The sequence below is a fragment of the Ovis canadensis genome, chromosome 15, assembly GCF_042477335.2.
Source record: "Ovis canadensis isolate MfBH-ARS-UI-01 breed Bighorn chromosome 15, ARS-UI_OviCan_v2, whole genome shotgun sequence".
In the NCBI taxonomy this organism is placed as follows: domain Eukaryota; kingdom Metazoa; phylum Chordata; class Mammalia; order Artiodactyla; family Bovidae; genus Ovis; species Ovis canadensis.
This window is the reverse complement of record NC_091259.1, coordinates 83815940-83834790: the sequence shown is the minus strand read 5'-3', so window position 1 is coordinate 83834790 and position 18851 is coordinate 83815940. Positions and strand designations below refer to the sequence as shown.

The 18851-nt window shown below is 38.2% G+C and overlaps 1 protein-coding gene across 6 annotated transcripts in view; it reads left to right on the top strand.

The window, feature by feature from the left end:
• CKAP5 (cytoskeleton associated protein 5) overlaps positions 1-18851 on the top strand; it is a 94715-nt gene that overhangs the window by 1565 nt on the left and 74299 nt on the right. The window lies entirely within an intron of this gene.

The window sequence follows — 18851 nt, the reverse complement described above, 5'->3', positions numbered from 1 at the left end:
TACCCTGATATTATGAACACTGTCTTAGGTTTTGGGAAAGCAATGAAAAATAATAAACGTATTTAATAGTGCCTTAGGTTATTGTTTAAGGTCTTGATGGGGAAGGAAAATTTTTCTTTATATTGGAGCAAAGTCAAATTCCTTTATGCTCCATTGTCTTAATGGAGTCTCATTCATTCATTCAACAAATATTGATGCCTACCGTGTGTTAACATTGTTCTAGATTCTGGGAATACACTGGTGAACCAGAAAAAGACAAAGCCCCTGACCTAAGGGAGTTTGACAATTTTATCTCTCAAACAGTTTGCTGTAGCAAATTGTCATTTCTGTAATCCCTCTGGCTAGCTCTAGTTCTTGAACAAAATTAATGCTCAGCTACTTCTACCAGCAGTAGTTAACATTTATTGAATATTCTACTGGGTGCCATGTGTTAATTCTCACAACCTTTTACAGATGAGGAAACTGAGTCTTGGAAAGTTTATGCAGCTTGCTCAAAATCATACAGCTGATAGCACCTCAGTTTGAACCCGTTAGTCTGTTCAGTGCCGTTGCACATAACTTCTGGCTGTACTGTGTGAAATAATGAGATCTGTTAGGGAGAATTCAGGACCATTTTCTGGGTAGACTCTCCCTCTTGCCTTTTTTTCTTAAATACTTCTATCAGAGACATAAGGAAATGTGAACCACAGGCATGGTGGTTTTAGAGGGAAGGTGGAAGAACAGTTCAAAATAGCATTTTTACCATGTGAGGGATGGACAGTTGTGGCAGTGGGAGATAGGACTGAATGGGGGCGTAGAGTCTAGATGTGGATCTAATGATTGATGAATTCCTGGTGATCAGTGTTGGAGAGGTTTGAATTTTTTTAAACTTTATTTCAATTACTGTAAATGCATATTTGTACCTGTAGAGTTCAGGATATGTTGCTTACCTTGTTTCTATCTAGGCGGTTGCCTTGCCCACTTGATTTATCTCAAATACTTAAAAGTTACTCTTTTTGGCCTTTGTGTGTGTTCTCTGCCTGGAACTTCCCACCTGCTCTATCCTGCCTCAAGCTTGTCTTTGTGTATAGGCATCACTCAGTTCTCAACTCAAATGTCATCTCCTTAAAGAGGCATTTCCCAAGCTCCAATTAGTGTGGCCCTCTTGGTCATATTTACCTCACTTTTTTTTTTTAACTTTATAGCATTTATTGCTATATGATAGGTCATTTATTGTTTGCTTGTATATTGTCTCATTTCCTCACAGAAATGAAAGCAGGGCACAGGAGCTTTTTTTTTTTTTTCAATCTGTGAGGTTATTTCAATGCTTCAAGCGGTGCTTAGGACAAATAAGGTGGACAGAAAATGTTTGTTGGCCAAAACTGGCATGGTTTTCTCCATGTAATAAAGTGTACAACTAACCAGTGTTTATGTGTCTTTGGATATAGCAATATCTTAGCAGACTAATTTGGAAAGTCTTCAACTAAGAATCATGGAAAAATGATAGCTTTATGTTTGTGTTGACTGAGAGAGACGATGGATCTGGCTTCCCCACCTCACTGTTTCCCCCTAGTTTTTAAAACCTTTAAAATATATAGAAGTTTTTAGGGGTATTGTTTAGGTATAGAGTAGAATGCACATGTATTGGAATTTATCTGATGTTTTTCTCATAATTAGACTGGGGTTATGTCTTTTGGGGAGGAAGATCACAGAGTGAATGCCATTTTAATCGCATCATATAAAGGGTACTATCGACATGGTTTATGACTGTTGGTATTGACCTTGATCATCTGGCTAAAGTAGTGTTTGTCTGGTTTCTCCACTACAGAGTTAACTCTTTTCCCCTTTCACTGTGGTCTTCGGAAGGAAGTAATTTTGTACAGCCCACTTAGGAAGTGAGGGATTGTGCTCCCTGTCCTTGGGGCGGAATAGCTGGATATTTTATTTGAATTTCTTCTGCGTGGAGAATTTGTCTCTCTTTCCCTATTTATTATTTTAGTCAAGGATTCATATCAGTATAAACTGAAGGGTATTTTATACTTTGAGTATATTCCTGTACTGCTTTACTTTGTTGCTCGAATTGTTCCAGCTTTATCCATTGAGTATTCTCTCAGTTGGCTTTTGTTCCCCTTTAACATTCCCACATCTGTGTGTGTGTGTGTGTGTGTGTTTTATTTAATTCTTTTTTTTAGCAGTTCCCAACACTACAAGATGCAATAAGCTCATCTTGTATATTTCTTGTCACAGTGCTAGAAATAGTCATTTCTCCTGGATATCCTGGGACTTTTTATTGGAGAATGGTAATAAAAACCAAGATCTGGGCAGTAGGTGTTCTCATTGCTACTGGGGTGTCATTTCTTTTAGGCACTCTCAACTAACAGAACTAATAGGTATATATACTAACTGGTGTATATAGACATCTATAGATATTCCTATATGTCGCTATCTGTTTCTATACCAAATTAACAGGACTTCTATTCAGCTCCAGTAGACATATGTAGCACTATCTGAATTTTTAATCCATACTCCCATAAAAAATAACTTTATTAACTAGAAGTGCAGGGCTTCCCAGGTGGCTCAGTGGTAAAGAATCCGCCTGCCAAGCAGGAGACATGGGTGGGTTGGGAAGATGCCCTGGAGAAGGAGATGGCAGCCCACTCCTGTATTCTTGTCTGGGAAATCCCATGGACAGAGGAGCCTGACAGGCTACAGCCCACGGGGTTGCAAAAGAGTCAGACATGACTTAGTGACTAAACGGCACTAAATACAGTGCTTATGTCCAGTTCCTTTTGCCTTTAGTGTTAAAGTCCATTCATTTCCAAAGTTGCTTAAGTCAGTTCTTTTTCCCCACCCACTTCAGTGAGATGGTTTCACACATTTTATGGGATTCCTCAGTCTCCCAAATGACTTTCTAAAATTAGCATGCATTAAAGTTTACTTTTTATGTTGCGAACTTCTATAAGTTTTGACATTTATAATGTTATTTATCCACCACTATACTATCGTGGAGAATAGTTTCACTGCCCTAAAAATCTCTTATAATTCACCTATTCATCCTTTCTCCCTCCCCACCCTTTGGCAGCATTGATCTTTTTATTGTCTTCATAGTTTTCACTCTTCCAGAATGTAATATAATTAGAATCATATACTATGTAACCTTTTCAGACTGGCTTCTTTCACTTCAGTTCAGTTCAGTCACTCAGTCGTGTCTGACTCTTTGCAACCCCATGAATCGCAGCACGCCAGGCCTCCCTGTCCATCACCAACTCCCGGAGTTCACTCAGACTGACGTCCATCGAGTCAGTGACGCCATCCAGCCGTCTCATCCTCTGTCGTCCCCTTCTCCTCCTGCCCCCAATCCCTCCCAGCATCAGAGTCTTTTCCAATAAGTCAGCTCTTCGCATGAGGTGTCCAAAGTACTGGAGTTGCAGCTTTAGCATCATTCCTTCCAAAGAAATCCCAGGGCTGATCTCCTTCAGAATGGATTGGTTGGATCTCCTTCTTTCACTTAAGAGTATCTATTTAAGGTTCTCCCATGTTTTTTCTTGGCTTGATAGCTCATTTCTTTTTATTACTGAATAAGATTTCATTGTGTGTGTATACCACAGTTTATCCATTCACCTATTGAAGGATATCTGGGTCACTTCTAGTTTTTTATAATTATGAACAAAGCTGCTATAAACATTTGTGTGTGGCATATAAATTTTTAGTTCTCCTGTGTAGATACCTACGAGTGTGATTGCTGGTCCATAGGGTAAGACAGTGTTTAGCTTGGTAAGACAGTGTTTAGCTTTGTAAGAAACTGCCAAACTTTTCAAAAGTGGCAATGCCATCTTGTGTTTCCACTAGCAATGAATGGGAGTTCTTTTTGCTTGACATCCATGTCAGCATTTAGTTTCACCAGGTTTTTTTTTTTTTTTTTTTTTTAGTTTTAGCCATTCTAGTAGGTCTGAGGTATCGCACTTTTTAAAAATTTTGTTTTTCAAGACATGACTTTTTTGAAGGTAAATGATAGGGTTTTTTGTTTTTCAGGTTTTTTTTTTTTTAACAAAACCTTTAAAAAATAACCTGTTTTATTTTGTAATAATTTTAGATTTACAGGAGATTAGCTAAGATATAGCATTCTGTATACCTCTCGTCTGATCTCCTCTATTGTTAATATCTTAGACAGCACATATGTCAAAATGAAGAAACCAACATTGATGCATTCCTTTTAACTGAACTCCAGGCTTTGTTGGGATATCTGTAGTTTTCTATTCACATCGCCTTTCTGATTGAGGACCCACTCCTGGGTAACCTGTTGCATCTAGTTGTCGTCTCTGTTAGTCTCCTGTGGTCTTTGACAGTTTCTCAGTCTTACTTTGTCTCCATGGTCTTGACAGTTTTGAGTCTTAGTCAGTTATTTTGTGGAATATTCTTCTTCCAGGTTTGTCCCATGTTTTTTTTTTTTTTCATTATTAGACAAGGGTTATGTGTTTTTGGAAAGAATGTCACAGAACACCATCATTTCTTATCAAGGGAATATATGATATCACTGATGATGTTAATCTTGAACTTGGTTAAGGTAGTGTTTGCCAGGCTGAGAAGTAAAGTTACGATTTTTTCCTTTCTATACCTATTCTTTGGAAGTGAGTCTCTGAGTCTAGCTCATCCTCACAGTGGATGAGGGGCATAAATAAGTTCTGCTTACTGAAGTTGGAACAGTATCTACATAGATTGTTTGGAATTTTGTAACAAAAATTTGTCTGTTCTCCCCCATTTATTTTTCTTTTAACCAGTTATCTATATCAATATGAATATCTGTTTTATAATCTGATTCTATGTTATTTATTAATAGCTCATTCTGAGCACTTTTCTGGTACAGCAAGATGCTCCAGACCGATCTAGTATTTTCCCCATCCCAACCGTAGAATCAGCCCTGGTTCCTTCTGTGAGACTGTGATATTTATTGATAGAAACCAAGATCTAGATGTGCTTATTTCTGGGGCGTCATTGTTCCGAGGTCCTCTCAGTAAACAGAGCTGGGTATGTATGTATACTAACTCATGCATATGCACACATATATAGTTTTTTTATTTATTTCTATCTGTATTAAGCTAAACATGATTTCATACAGGTCTCTCCATAAGTTTCTGAGGAAACTCATGTCCCAAACAAATGTCCTCTTTGTGGTATGCTTTTTACTGAGCTCTTTCTTTTTTCTTCCTTAACTCTTTTTAAGTGCCACAGAAAACATTATTTTCACTTAATTGGTAACAGCAGTTGCTTATTCCTGGAATATGATTTTTGTTCAGAGATGCAAAGTATAAATTCTGACTTTGTTGGAATGGTCAGACATTTTTGGCATAGATATGATGTCAGATAAGCCTTGGTGACCGCTGTCTTTTCAAAGGTGATGTTTATTTTATTACGAGATTAGAAACTTGCTTCTTCAGTATCTTGATTATATTTCTTGTTGCTGTTGTTTCGTTGCTCAGTCGTGTCTGACTCTGATCTGATCGACTGTAGCCCACCAGGTTCCTCTGTCCGTGGGATTTTCCAGGCAAGAATACTGGGGTAGGTTGCCATTTCCTTCTCCATCTTGATTATATTTCTTAGAGATTATTAATTAAAATGAGTTTTAAATTCTTTCTGTGAAGATGAGGAAAAAAGTTGAATAGTCTCAAGTATGTCTTGAAAATGTTTGTTTAATCAGTCGTCTTTTTCTTTCTTCAGTCATAAGACTTAAAGTCGCATTTTATTTATCTGAAAGTTAACTGCCAGGAAATAAACCAAAAAAGTCTTTGCTGCATTCTAAATTTTATTGACTTCCTTTAAGTAGGTCCTGCTCCCTCTTTATGCACAGTTTCACCCTGCTTGCTTCTTTAAATCAGGAGCTAAAATTAGCATTGCTTACAAGTTAACTAGAAGTGTTAGTTTGATCAGGAAGTTTGAGGAAGGAAAACTACAGAACATTAAAATTCAAAAACGCCATATTGGAACCACTTGATTTTGATACAGGATTCCCTCATAACTCTTTGGCGGTACATCTTGAGGGTATTGCTACATTGATTGCTCAAATGGATTATCCTGAAAATTTTAAATAATTATCAGTCGAGTTTGTTTAAAAGAGTGTGAAGCTTATGTCTTTTCTTAGATTTATTTTACATGGGAAAAAGCTATATAAAATAATTGATATTTCAGAGACAAACCTCTAGCAACTTGGCCATCTAGAACGTCTTATCCCCAGTTCATCTTGCTGTCTCGTTCTCTTATGTATTTGTTTGCAGTGTCTGTTTTTCGTCATTTCGGGTCCTAATTCATTTGCTATATGAAGCCTCTCATTCTTGTGTTTTAGGTGTTTTTTTCAGTACTGTAATTCCACACTTTTCTTTTGGCCCTTTCTTATATGATACATTGCTTAAAAAAAAAGAAAGAAAAGAAAAGAAAGTCTCATGAAAACCCCCAGTCCTGAACTAGCATGAGTTCTTCATTTGTGAGTAAAGATTAAATCCCATATCAGAAATCTCTGGGCAGTAAAAGAAAACAGTTTTTTATGCTTTAGAGGACTGCCTGCTTATTTTGACCTATATTTAATATGGGGAATTCCTCCAAGTGAAATATGGATAGTCTCCTGAGTAATATAAAATGACATTTACTTGTTTGAGAGGTGAAAGTGTTAGTCAGTCAGTCATGTCTGACTTTTTGTGACTGGTCAGGCTCATCTGTCTATGGAATTCTCCAGGCAAGAATACTGGATTGGGTAGCCATTTCCTTCTTCAAGAGATCTTCCTAACTCCCCCAGGGGTCAAACCCAGGTCTCCTGCATTGCAGGCAGATTTTTTATTTTTATTTTTTTACCATCTGAGCCACCAGGGAAGTCAAAAGTCTGGTGCTCTACTGATTGAGCTATCCAGGCTTTACTTATTTAACTTTCAGTAAATCTGCTTTCTATAGGATAAGAAAGAATAGATTGCTTATATACCCAACAAACTTGTTTTAGATAAGAGACTTGCTTTACTCAGTCCTAAGAACCCTAAGCTAACTTAGGCCTTTCTTGAACCAGAAGATTAAAATGTGGGTTTGATTAAGTCTTAAGACAGCATATTAAAAAGCAGAGACATTGCCAACAAAGGTCTGTGTAGTCAAAGCTATGGTTTTTCCAGTAGTCATGTATGGATGTGAGAGTTGGAATATAGAGAAAGCTGAGCTCCAAAGAATTGATGCTTTTGAACTGTGGTGTTGGAGAAGACTCTTGAGAGTCCCTTGGACTGCAGGGTGATCCACCCAGTCTATCCTAAAGGAAATCAATCCTGAATATTCATTGGAAGGACTGATTTTGAAGTGAGACTCCAAAATTTTGGCCAACTGATGTGAAGAACTGACTCATTTGAAAAGACCCTGATGCTGGGAAAGAATGAAGGTGGGAGGAGAAGGGGCTGATGAGAGGATGAGGTGGTTGGATGGCATCACCGGCTCAATGGACATGAGTTTGAGTAAGCTCAGGGAGTTAGTGATGGACAGGGAGGCCTGGCGTGCTGCAGTCCATGGGGTTGCAAAGAGTCAGACACCACTAAGCAACTGAACTGAACTGAAGTCTGTCTAAGATCTCTAAATGACTCTGAGATGATGCTTATAATAATATAGTAATGATAGCTACTGTTTCTTGAATGCTTGCTATTTGCCATGATGGGTCTTCCCTGGTGGCTCAGATGGTAAAGAATCTGTTTGCAATGCAGGAGACCTAGATTCAGTCCTTGGAGTTGGGAAGATCCCCTGGAGAAGGGAATGGCTACCTGCTCTAGTCTTCTTGCCTGGAAAATTCCATGGACAGAGAAGCCTGGAGGGCTACAGTCCAAGGAGTCACAAAGAGTTGGACGTGACTGAGGAACTAACACACACACGCACAGTACTACTTCCTTGCATAAAGTCCCTGGCTTTGTATGATGAGACCCTTTCCAGTCTGCCCTTTTTCTCAGCTTCTGTTTTGGCCACATAGGTTGCAGTTCTTTCTTTATCTTGCCTAGCTCTTGTCAGCTTTCACCCACATGCCTGAAACATTCTCTTGTTATATCTAGTCATAGTGCCTAGGTCTGGCTAATCACTATTAATTTCCTTTAGTTCTTAGCCTAAATATCACTTTCTCAGGGAGACCTTCCCTGACCCTCCAGTCTGGATTAATTGCCTCTGTTACACCCTCATAGTACATTGCCACTGGGCTACTGTATTTCACTTCCTGTACTCAGTATGTAGCTAAGTGCCTAATACAGAGTAACATGTTATGATCTCACGCTACTCTGTATTAGGCACTTAGCTATATACTAAGTGTACTTGTGTGGCAGGGGAATAATACAGGTATTTGGAGAGATTCTTAACATATGTAAGGCAAAATATCATTTTTCACTTCAACAGTTCACCATGACAATTAGTTGAACCACTAAAGCAAGTTACAAGTGAAGCAAGTTACTTAGCCTCTATGCCTCAGTTTTCTCATCTGTAAAATGGAATAATAATATCAATCTCAAGAGTTATGAGAAATAAACGAGTTAATGTATGTGAAGTGCTTAGAATACTGCCTGGCATGTAATGAATGCTCTGGAAATGTGTATTAAATAAGGAACCACATGAAGATGGTACTGTAATGATGGATGATAAAACTGAGACTCAGCTAGTATATGGCAAAACAAGTGCTAGAACTCAGCTCCAACTCCAACGTCCAACATGACAGTTTTGGTTGAATTTAATTTTGACTAGAGTGGTCTATAATAAGATTTATTGCAAGCAACTGCTCTCCTCTCATGACTTTACCAAATGAATGATCTAAAGTTAAAATTTCCTTCTTTTAATGGATTTTATAATCAAAAAGTAGGTACTAAGAAAACAGTGACAAAAATCTTTTAAAATTTTGAAATCTATTACTTACTAATTTTTCACTTCAAAAAAGGGTTTGCTTTAGAATTCTATTAATCTCTTATATCATGTTTCCCTTTCACATTTTAAATACATTCAGCATGCAAAATTTTATTTATAAACTCAGAACACATTTACTATATATTTAAGAGTTCTATAATTTGATGAAATTGTGCTATTTTAGGAATTATGTGTTAGAGGACAAAGCACTCTGCTAGATGCTGGGCAATAAATAAGATTCAGATCTCTCAAGGGAGATATGATGTCCAAAAAATATGGAGGGGAGGAAGTGAGGCTTATGGGATATGTATAGACAGATTCAGCTTCAAGGTGCCAGGCTGGAATTTTAAAGTTTTAGAGCTTTTAAAAACATTTTGATAAAAAATATTGAAGCTTGTTGTTCATTAAAATAAAAGACAAGGCTATGTATTAAAATGAAAAGTAAAAATTCTTTAGCCAATCCCATATACATTCTTCTAAAAGTGGTCATTGTTAACAATTTTCTGTGGATCCATCCAGAAAATTTTTATGTGCTTTCAAACATGTATTAGTTTTCTATGACTACCAAAACAAATGACCACAAATTTGGCAGCTTAAAACAACAATAATTTATTCTCTCACAGTTCTGGAGTTGAGTCTAAAATTTAGGGTGAGTAGGAGTTTGGGGTTAAAATATACACTGTACTATAAGATAACCAACAGGGAACTATACTTGTAATAGCCTACAATGGAAAAAATTTTTTGTACACACACAACTGAATCCCTTTGCTGTATGCTTGAAACTAACAACATTGTAAATCAATAATATTTCAGTAAGAATTTTAGAAAAATTTAGGAAGAGGCTTCCTGGAGGCTGACACTGAGGCACGGCCGTGTTCCTCCAGAGGCGCTAGGGAGCGCCGGTTCTTGCCTCTTCCGCTTCTGGCAGCTGTCGGTGTTCCTTGGCTGGTGTCGCATCCCTCCAGCCTCTTACAGTCTTGCTCGTCTCCGTCTTCACATCACCGTCTCCTCTGAGTGTGTCAGCTTTCCATCGGTCTCCCTCTTGTAAGAATACATGTGGTTGCATTCAGGCTGACTCAGATGATCCAGGATGATCTTCCTGTCTCAAAATTCTTAATCACATTTGCGGAGACCCTTTTCCCAAATAAAACAACATTTATAGTTTTGGAGGATTACAGCCCAATATCTTTGAGGGTCATTACCACCGATGTGTATGACCCTTTTTTTTATATTTTTACTAAACACACAGAAAAGGAGTTAGACTTCATATGCTAGCTTCCAAAACTGTTTCTAAAACTTCATAATAGATTTCCTCCACATCAGTATTTAAATATTTTTTTCTTTAAATACCTACAGAGCATTTTGAACAGACAAGTTTCTCACTTTTTAAAAACTGTAATTTTTTTAAAAGCATTTAACATAAAAATTACCATCATAATTTTAAACTAGTGGTTACATTCAGTTATTGTGAAAGATATCGCCAAAACTTTTGAGTCTTGCAGATCTGATACTGTATCCATTGAACAACTTTTCTTTTCCTCTTTCCCTGGCCCCTGATACCCACCATTCTACTTTCTGTTGCTGTGAACTTTACTAGTTTAGTACCTCCTGTAAGTGGACTCATACAGTATTTGTCTTTTTGTGGCTGGCTTGTTTCACTTAGCATGGTATCCTCAAAGTTCATCCATATTGTAGCGTATAACAGGATTTCCTTCCTTTTTAAGGCTAATATTCCATTGTATGTGTTTACCACATTTTGCTTATCCATCCATCCAGTCGTTCTTTAGTGGATGTTTGGGTCGCTTCTGTGGCTTGGATCATGAGTGTGTAAACTCGAGCCCCAGTTTTCAGTGCTTCTGGAGGTAGATGCACCCACCCTCGGCCACACACTGAATGGCGGGCGATGGGCCAGGACAGCCGCTGCTCTGTTTTAAGGTTTGAGCAGCCTCCAGACTGTCTTCCGTAGCTGTTGCACCATTTACAATCCCACCAACAGTAGACAAGTGTTGCAACTTCTCTACATTCTTACCAGCATTTGTTATTTCTGTTTTTTAAAAATCTGTTTGATAGTAACCCTTCTATTGGGTGTGAAGAGATAATCCCATTGTGATTTTGACATGCATTTCTCTGATGATTAGTGATGTTGAGCATCTTTTCATATGCTTATTGGCCACTGGTATATCATCTTTGTTGTTGTTCTTGTTCAGTCGCTAAGTCATGTCCGACTCTTTGCGACCCCATGGACTACAGCATGCCAGGCTCCCCTGTCCTCCATTATCTTCCTGAGTTTGCTCAAATTCATGTCCATTGAGTCTGTGATGCCATCTAACCATCTCATCCTCTGCCCCCACTTCTCCTCTGTCTTCAGTCTTTCCCAGTATCAGAGTGTTTTCTAATGAGTTGGCTCTTTGCATCAGGTGGCCAAAGTATTGGAACTTCAGCATCAGCCCTTCCAATGAATTTCAACAAATATGCAAAATACTCATCTTTGTAGAAACATCTATTCAAGTCTTTTGCCCATTTTTAATTGGATTATTCAAAGTTTTGTTGTGGGAGTTCTTGATATTCTGTGGATATTGACTTACCAAATAAATGGTTGATAAATATTTTCTTTCCTTCTGTAGGCTATCTTTTTGCTCTGTTTACTTTGTCCTTTGATACACAAAAGTTTTTAAGTTTGATACAATCCCTGTTGGCCCTTTTTGCTTTGGTTGCCTGTGCTTTTGGCATCATATCTAAGATATGGTGCATTCCAGTGTTATAAAGCTTTTCCTCTGTGTTTTCTTCTAGGAGTTTTGTAGTTTTAGATCTTATATTTAGATTTTTAATGATTTCATATTAGTTTTTGTGTATGATGTAAGCTAAGGGTCCACCTTCATTCTTTTGCATGTAGCTGTCTGGTTTTTCCCATGATTATTTGTTGAAGAGACCATCCTTTCCCAATTGAGTGGTCTTGGCACTCTTGTCAAACAAAGACAATTTTACCCTATTCGCGAGGGTTTATTCCTGCGTTCTCTATGCTGTTCCATTGGTCTTTCTGTCTTTCTGCCATTACCACACTGTTGTGATCATTGTGGCTTTTTAATATGCTTTGGAATCAGGAAGAGAGTGCTGCAACTTTTTTTTTCAAAAATGTTTTTACTATTCAGGGTCCTTTGAGATTCCATATGAATTTTAAAATTAATTTTTCTATTTTTATAAGAAATGCTGTTGGAATTTTGATAGATTATGATGAATTTATAGATTATTTCCGGATGTATGGAATCTTAATAACACTGAATCTCACAGGCCATGGATATGGGATGTCTTTTTGTTTGTATCTTCTATATAGTTTCTTTCAGCATTGTTTTATAAGTTTCAGTGTACAAGTCTCATCTCCTTGGTTAGGTTTAGTCCCAAGTATTTTATTCTTTTTGATGTTATTTTAAGTGGAATTGTTTTCTTAATTTTCTTTTCATATTTTTCATTGATGGTATAGAAAAACACTACTGATTTTTGTATGTTGGTTTTGTATTGTGCAAAATTCATTCATTTACTGAATTAATTTCTGTTCACAAAATTCATTTACTGAATTCATTTATTCTCACATTTTTCTTTGGTGGAATCTTTCAGGATTTTCTACGTATAAGATTATGTCATATGCAAACAGATGATTTTACTTCTTCCTTTTTGACTTAGATCTCTTTTGTTTCTTCATCTTGCCTAATTTCTCTGTGTAAGACTTTTTTTTCCTGCGAAGAACATTGACTTTGAATTCTGTTAGCACAAGCATCCTCGCCCTGTTCCTGCTCTTAGAGGAAGAGCCTTCAGTTTCTCACTCTTGTGTACGATGCTATGCGTGCTCAGTTATGTCTGACTGTTTGTGGCCCTTTGGACTAGAGCCTGCCAGGCTCCTTTGCACATGGGATTTTTTTAGGCAAGAATACTGGAGTGGATTGCCATTTCCTTCTCCAGGGGATCTTCCTGACCAAGGGATCAAACCTGTGTCTCCTGTTGTTCAGTGACTAGCTATTTTCTCAGCATGGTTTGTGAAATTATGCATATTTTAACTAATAGCTGTCTTCATTTATTTTCACTGCTGTATGATATCTTTTCTGTGAATATACTATAGCTTATTTATTTGTCTCCTATTAATGGTTTTTTTTAAAATTGAGATAGAATTCACACAGTATAAAATTTATTCTTATAAAGTATAGAGGAGCTTCCTAATATATTCATATAGTTGTACAGCCATCACCGCTATCTAATGCCAGAACATTTTCATCATCCTGAAGAGAGACTTCATACCCACTAATAGTCACTCCCCATTCCTTATTTCCCTCCCTGCCCTCCCACCCCTAGCCCTTGGCTCTGTCTGTCTCTCTGCATTTGCTTAACCTGGACATTTTGTATCAACGTAATCATGCAATAGGTGACCTTCTGTGTCTTGCTTCTTTCACTTAGTACAGTGTTTTCAAGGCTAACCCATGTTGTAGGATATATCGTTCCTTTTTATGGCTGAATGATATTCTGTTGAATGGATAGATCACAATCTGTGTTACCCATTTATCAGTTGATGGATTTGTGGGTTATTTCCACTCTGGGACTATTATGAGTAATGCTGCTGTTAACATTTATATACAGGCTTTGTGTGGACTTTCAATTCTCTTGGGAATGGGTTAATATCAAATATTTTCCACATTGGATGTGCCAATTTGCATAACCAGCAGCGGCATTTTGTTGTAATATTGGACATAGTATTTATTTTTTATAATATTTATTTATTTGGTTGTGCTGAGTCTTAGTTATGGCCCCTGGGATCTAGTTCCCTTCAGTTCAGTTGAGTTCAGTTGCTCAGTCGTGTCCGACTCTTTGCAACCCCATGAATTGCAGCAAGCCAGGCCTCCCTGTCCATCACCAACTCCCGGAGTTCACTCAGACTCACGTCCATCGAGTCAGTGATGCCATCCAGCCATCTCATCCTCCGTCGTCCCCTTCTCCTCCTGCCCCCAATCCCTCCCAGCATCAGAGTCTTTTCCAGTGAGTCAACTCTTCGCATGAGGTGGCCAAAGTACTGGCGTTTCAGCTTTAGCATCATTCCCTCCAAAGAAATCCCAGGGTTGATCTCCTTCAGAATGGACTGGTTGGATCTCCTTGCAGTCCAAGGGACTCTCAAGAGTCTTCTCCAACACCACAGTTCAAAAGCATCAATTCTTCGGCGCTCAGCCTTCTTCACAGTCCAACTCTCACATCCATACATGACCACTGGAAAAACCATAGCCTTGACTAGACGGACCTTAGTCGGCAAAGTAATGTCTCTGCTTTTGAATATGCTGTCTAGGTTGGTGAGTAAGCGTCTTTTAATTTCATGACTAGTTCCCTTACCAGGGATCAAATCTGAGTCCCCTACATTGCCAGTGTGGAGTCTTAGCCACTGACCACCAGGGAAGTCTCTGGACATAGTATTTATAATGAGTTTCCAAACATTTTCTTGTATGCATCCTTTTTGTTTCCTAATCAGGAGAATTATACTTTTGCTAAAGATGTTAAATAATACTTGCTACACACATTGTTGATAAATTTTATTTAGGCTCTGGAAACTCTTGTCTGAATCTTGCAAGTTTGATTGACAGAAGTATACCTAATGTATTTAGTTACTAGTAGTACGTTTTGTTAATTCTTATAGCTTATTGATCCAGGAAAAATTACCAGATATGACCACTCTTGGATGGGATTTGAATATTTCCCTTTGAAAGTGTTATAAAGTAACATTTAAGATTCATGTCAAGTGATCAATGATTCTTCATAAACAGAAGACTAATTACACACCGTTAATACTAAATTGCAGAAAGAACTGATTGTAATTGATAGGTATAAAAATACAGATCCATACTGAAAATCAGTGGTAAGTAATAATCCAGTTACCCTTGACTTATTGTTAGTAGAAGAGCATGAAAGGGTTCAAAGAGACACTTTAGAAACCAATTTGACAGTTACTTATAAAATTAAACATGCACTTACCATATCACCGATTTTTCCCACTCCTGGATATTTGCCCAAGAGAAATGAAGAGTTATGTTCATATGAAAATTTGTAGCAGTTTGGGGTTTTTTTTTTTCTTTTCTTTTCTTTGCAATTACTAAAAACTATAAACAGTCCACATGTCCTTCAGCTGGTAAATGGATGAATAGAATGTTAGATCATACAAGGGAGTGTTGCTCAGCAATAAAGTGAAACTACTGATATGTGAAAAACATGGGTAATCTCAGTTCTACTAAGTGAACAAAGCCAGACTCAAAAGACTACACACTATATGGTTCTTTTTATGTGACGTGTGCAAAAACCAAACCTGTAGGAACAGAATACTGATGAGTGATGGTCTGGGGGAGAGAGGTTAATTACAAAGAGGCACAGAAAGTTTGCGGGGCTTGTAGAGATGTTCCTGACTATGGTGATGGATACATGACTAGATTTCTGTCAGGGTGCATAGAACTGTGTACTAAAGAGTGAAGTTTAAACTAACACAACATTGTAAATCAACTCTACTCCAAGACAGAATTTTTAAAAGTAAATTTTAGTATATGTAAGTTATACTAAAGAATTTTAGTATATATAAGTTATACGAGATGGCTGGATGGCATCACTGACTTGATGGACGTGAGTCTGAGTGAACTCCGGGAGTTGATGATGGACAGGGAGGCCTGGCGTGCTGCGATTCGTGGGGTCGCAAAGAGTTGGACACGACTGAGCGACTGAACTGAACTGAAACCTGATTTAAAAGCTCTTAAGTTGGAGGACCTCTTCTCCCTCTAATCCTCAGTTAACTTCTGACAGCTAGGAAGAACACAGGGAGCAGTCAGTGGGAAGGGGCTATTCATTTGCTTTTTAGTGGAAGAATGTGATAGAAAAGGCAGACAGTTTTGTTGAATGTTATGTACTTTATTTACTACTTACCGTTCAGCAATTAATTCTAGGCACTTTTTAAGTATAAGAAACTTAACTCATTTAATTCTCCTAATTAACCCAGTAAGGTAAAAAATTCCTTATTTTACAAATAGAAAACAGAAGCACAAAGAGGTAAGAGTTTTTGTTTAAAACCACACAGCTAATAAATGGCACAGCCAGGATTTGAACTAAGCATTCTGGCTCCAGAGTCCTCGCTCTTAATCACTAGCTTGGCCTCTTCCCTTCACTGAATATGATGTAATAAAGAATTCCAGTTAATGCTTAAAACTTTCCCCCCTTCGCTCTGGCTATATGTAAATGAATATTTTCCTTAATCTGTGCTTGATTTGTTTCAGGAAAAAACGTTACAATGAAGAAGGATTTTTTAAAAGCACAAGAAATACCACCTTTCTGATAAATGAATTATCATTTTCCCATATTCTCTTCCATATATACTGTTTGTTGAATCATTTCCTAAACAGTTTCAACTTTGCCCTGGAGAATACTTCTTTCTGGTAATTTGTTGAATTGTGAAGGTTTTACATGTCCAGTTTAGTCTCTTCGTGGTTTGTAGAAAAAAGGCCGCAATAACCGAAATATTTGGGGCTGTGACATTTGGTGAGATATCTAATTATTATTCAGGAATATTTATATAAAATGTCTTTGCTTTGGTACAAAATATATAAATCTGATTGTACTGAGTTGTACAATCAATGGATTTTTTTCTCTCTAAATTTTTAATTCAGTAATAAGTGCAGCACTGGGTATTATCCATTTGTATGTGAACATGCACATGTATACTCACTGCACTAGGCTTATTGAAGTTACCTGGACTCCTTTGTCAAAATAAGTGTTGGTCATATCTTTTGTATAAATGTTTACTGAGCATTCATTTGGTATCACATACTGGGAAAAAAGATGAGGTACATTCCAACCGCTGCCTTGAGGTGCTCGAAATCTAGTGGGAAGGCTGATCTACTACATTGCTCTCAGAACAGTGTGATAAGCTTGATACAGATAGAATGAAAGAAGGTCTTAATTACCTGATTCAAAAGTATCATTCATAGTTAAATGCACTTTGAAATGAGGTGTTTTTGTTTGTTTGTTTGTTTGTTTCCAATTCAAAATCAGACTGTTCTAATCGGAATCAGTTTCTCTTCATGGCAACCTTAGCCTAGAATTTTCTAAGACCTTCAGAATAAGGGTAACCTGGGTCTGCTCCATATTAGAGCAGTCTTTGTGCCTGTCCTTTGGAATTTAAATTTCCACTTGAACTATTTGGGGTGGAAGATGTTCGGGCACTTATGAATGGTCTTTTGTTGTTCTTTAGGCACTAAGTCTTGTCCAACTCTTTTGTGACCCCCTGAACTGTAGCTCGCCAGGCTCCTCTGTCCATGGAATTTCCCAGGCAAGAATATTGGAGTGGGTTGCCATTTCCTTCTCCAGAGGATCTTTCTGACCCAGGGACTGAACCTGCATCCCCTGCATTGGCAGATAGATTCTTTACCACTGAGCTACCAGGGAAGCCCATAAATGGTCTTTAGCTTTACTAAATTGATTCCTCTATAGGTTTAGGGGTGACTTAAGGTTTTAATATGCCAAAGCTGAAACTCCAGTACTTTGGCCACCTCATGCGAAGAGTTGACTCACTGGAAAAGACTCTGATGCTGGAAGGGATTGGGGGCAGGAGGAAAAGGGAGCGACAGAGGATGAGATGGCTGGATGGCATCACTGACTCGATGGATGTGAGTTTGAGTGAACTCCGGGAGATGGTGATGGACAGGGAAGCCTGGCGTGCTGTGATTCATGGGGTCGCAAAGAGTCAGACACGACTGAGTGACTGAACTGAACTGAAGGTTTTAATAAGGTATGTTTATTTATCAAGATTAGATGAAGGTACGCTGGGCTGGATGACTTAGAAGCTGGAATCAAGATTGCTGGGAGAAATATCAACCTCAGATATGCAGATGATACCACTTTAATGGCAGAAAGTGAAGAGGAACTAAAGAGCCTCTAGATGAAGGTGAGAGAGGAGAGTGAAAAAGCCGTCTTAAAACTCAACATTCAAAAAACGAAGATCATGGCATCCGTTCCTATCACTTCATGGCAAATAGGTGGGGAAAAAGTGGCAAGTGTCAGATTTCATTTTCTTGGGCTCTGAAATCAACATGGACAGTGACTGCAGTCACAAAATTAAGACACTTGCTCCTTGGAAGAAAAGCTGTTAAAAAGCAGAGACATCACTTTGCTGACAAAGATCCATGTAGTCAAAGCTATAATTTTTTCTAGTAGTCATGTGTGGATGTGAGAGTTGGATCCAAAAGAAGACTGAGCACCAAAGAATTGATGCTTTCAAACAGTGGTGTTGGAGAAGACTCTTGAGAGTCCCTTGGACAGCAGGGAGATCAAATCAGTCAGTCCTAAAAGAAATCAATCCTGAATATTCATTGGAAGGACTGGTGCTGAAGCTGAAGCTCCAGTACTTTGGCTACCTTATTTGAAGAGCTGACTCATTGGAAAAGACCCTGATGCTGGATAAGATTGAGGGTAAGAGGAGAAGGGGAGGACAGAGGATAAGATGGTTGGATGGCATCACTGGCTCAATGGACATGCTGCTGCTGCTGAGTCGCTTCAGTCGTGTCCGACTCTGTGTGATCCCATAGACGGCAGCTCACCAGGCTCCCCCGTCCCTGGGATCCTCCAGGCAAGAACACTGGAGTGGGTTGCCATTTCCTTCTTCAGTGCAGGAAAGTGAAAAGTGAAAGTGAAGTCGCTCAGCATGAGTTTGAACAAATTCAGGGAGAAGGTGGAGAACTGGCATGCTGCATTTCATGGGGACGCAAAGAGTCGAACACAACTTAGTGACTGAACAACAACAATACAGGCTTAATAAACACACAGATCTCTTTCCTGACAGTATAAAGGAGACACAAAATGCATACAAACCTTGTAAGTTGAGGTTGAGGAAAAATTCCTCCTATGAAAAGAAATTTAAAATTCTTTAATAACCTACAGAGAGATCAGAGACCATTACTTAACTCCCTGAGATTTTAGTCTAG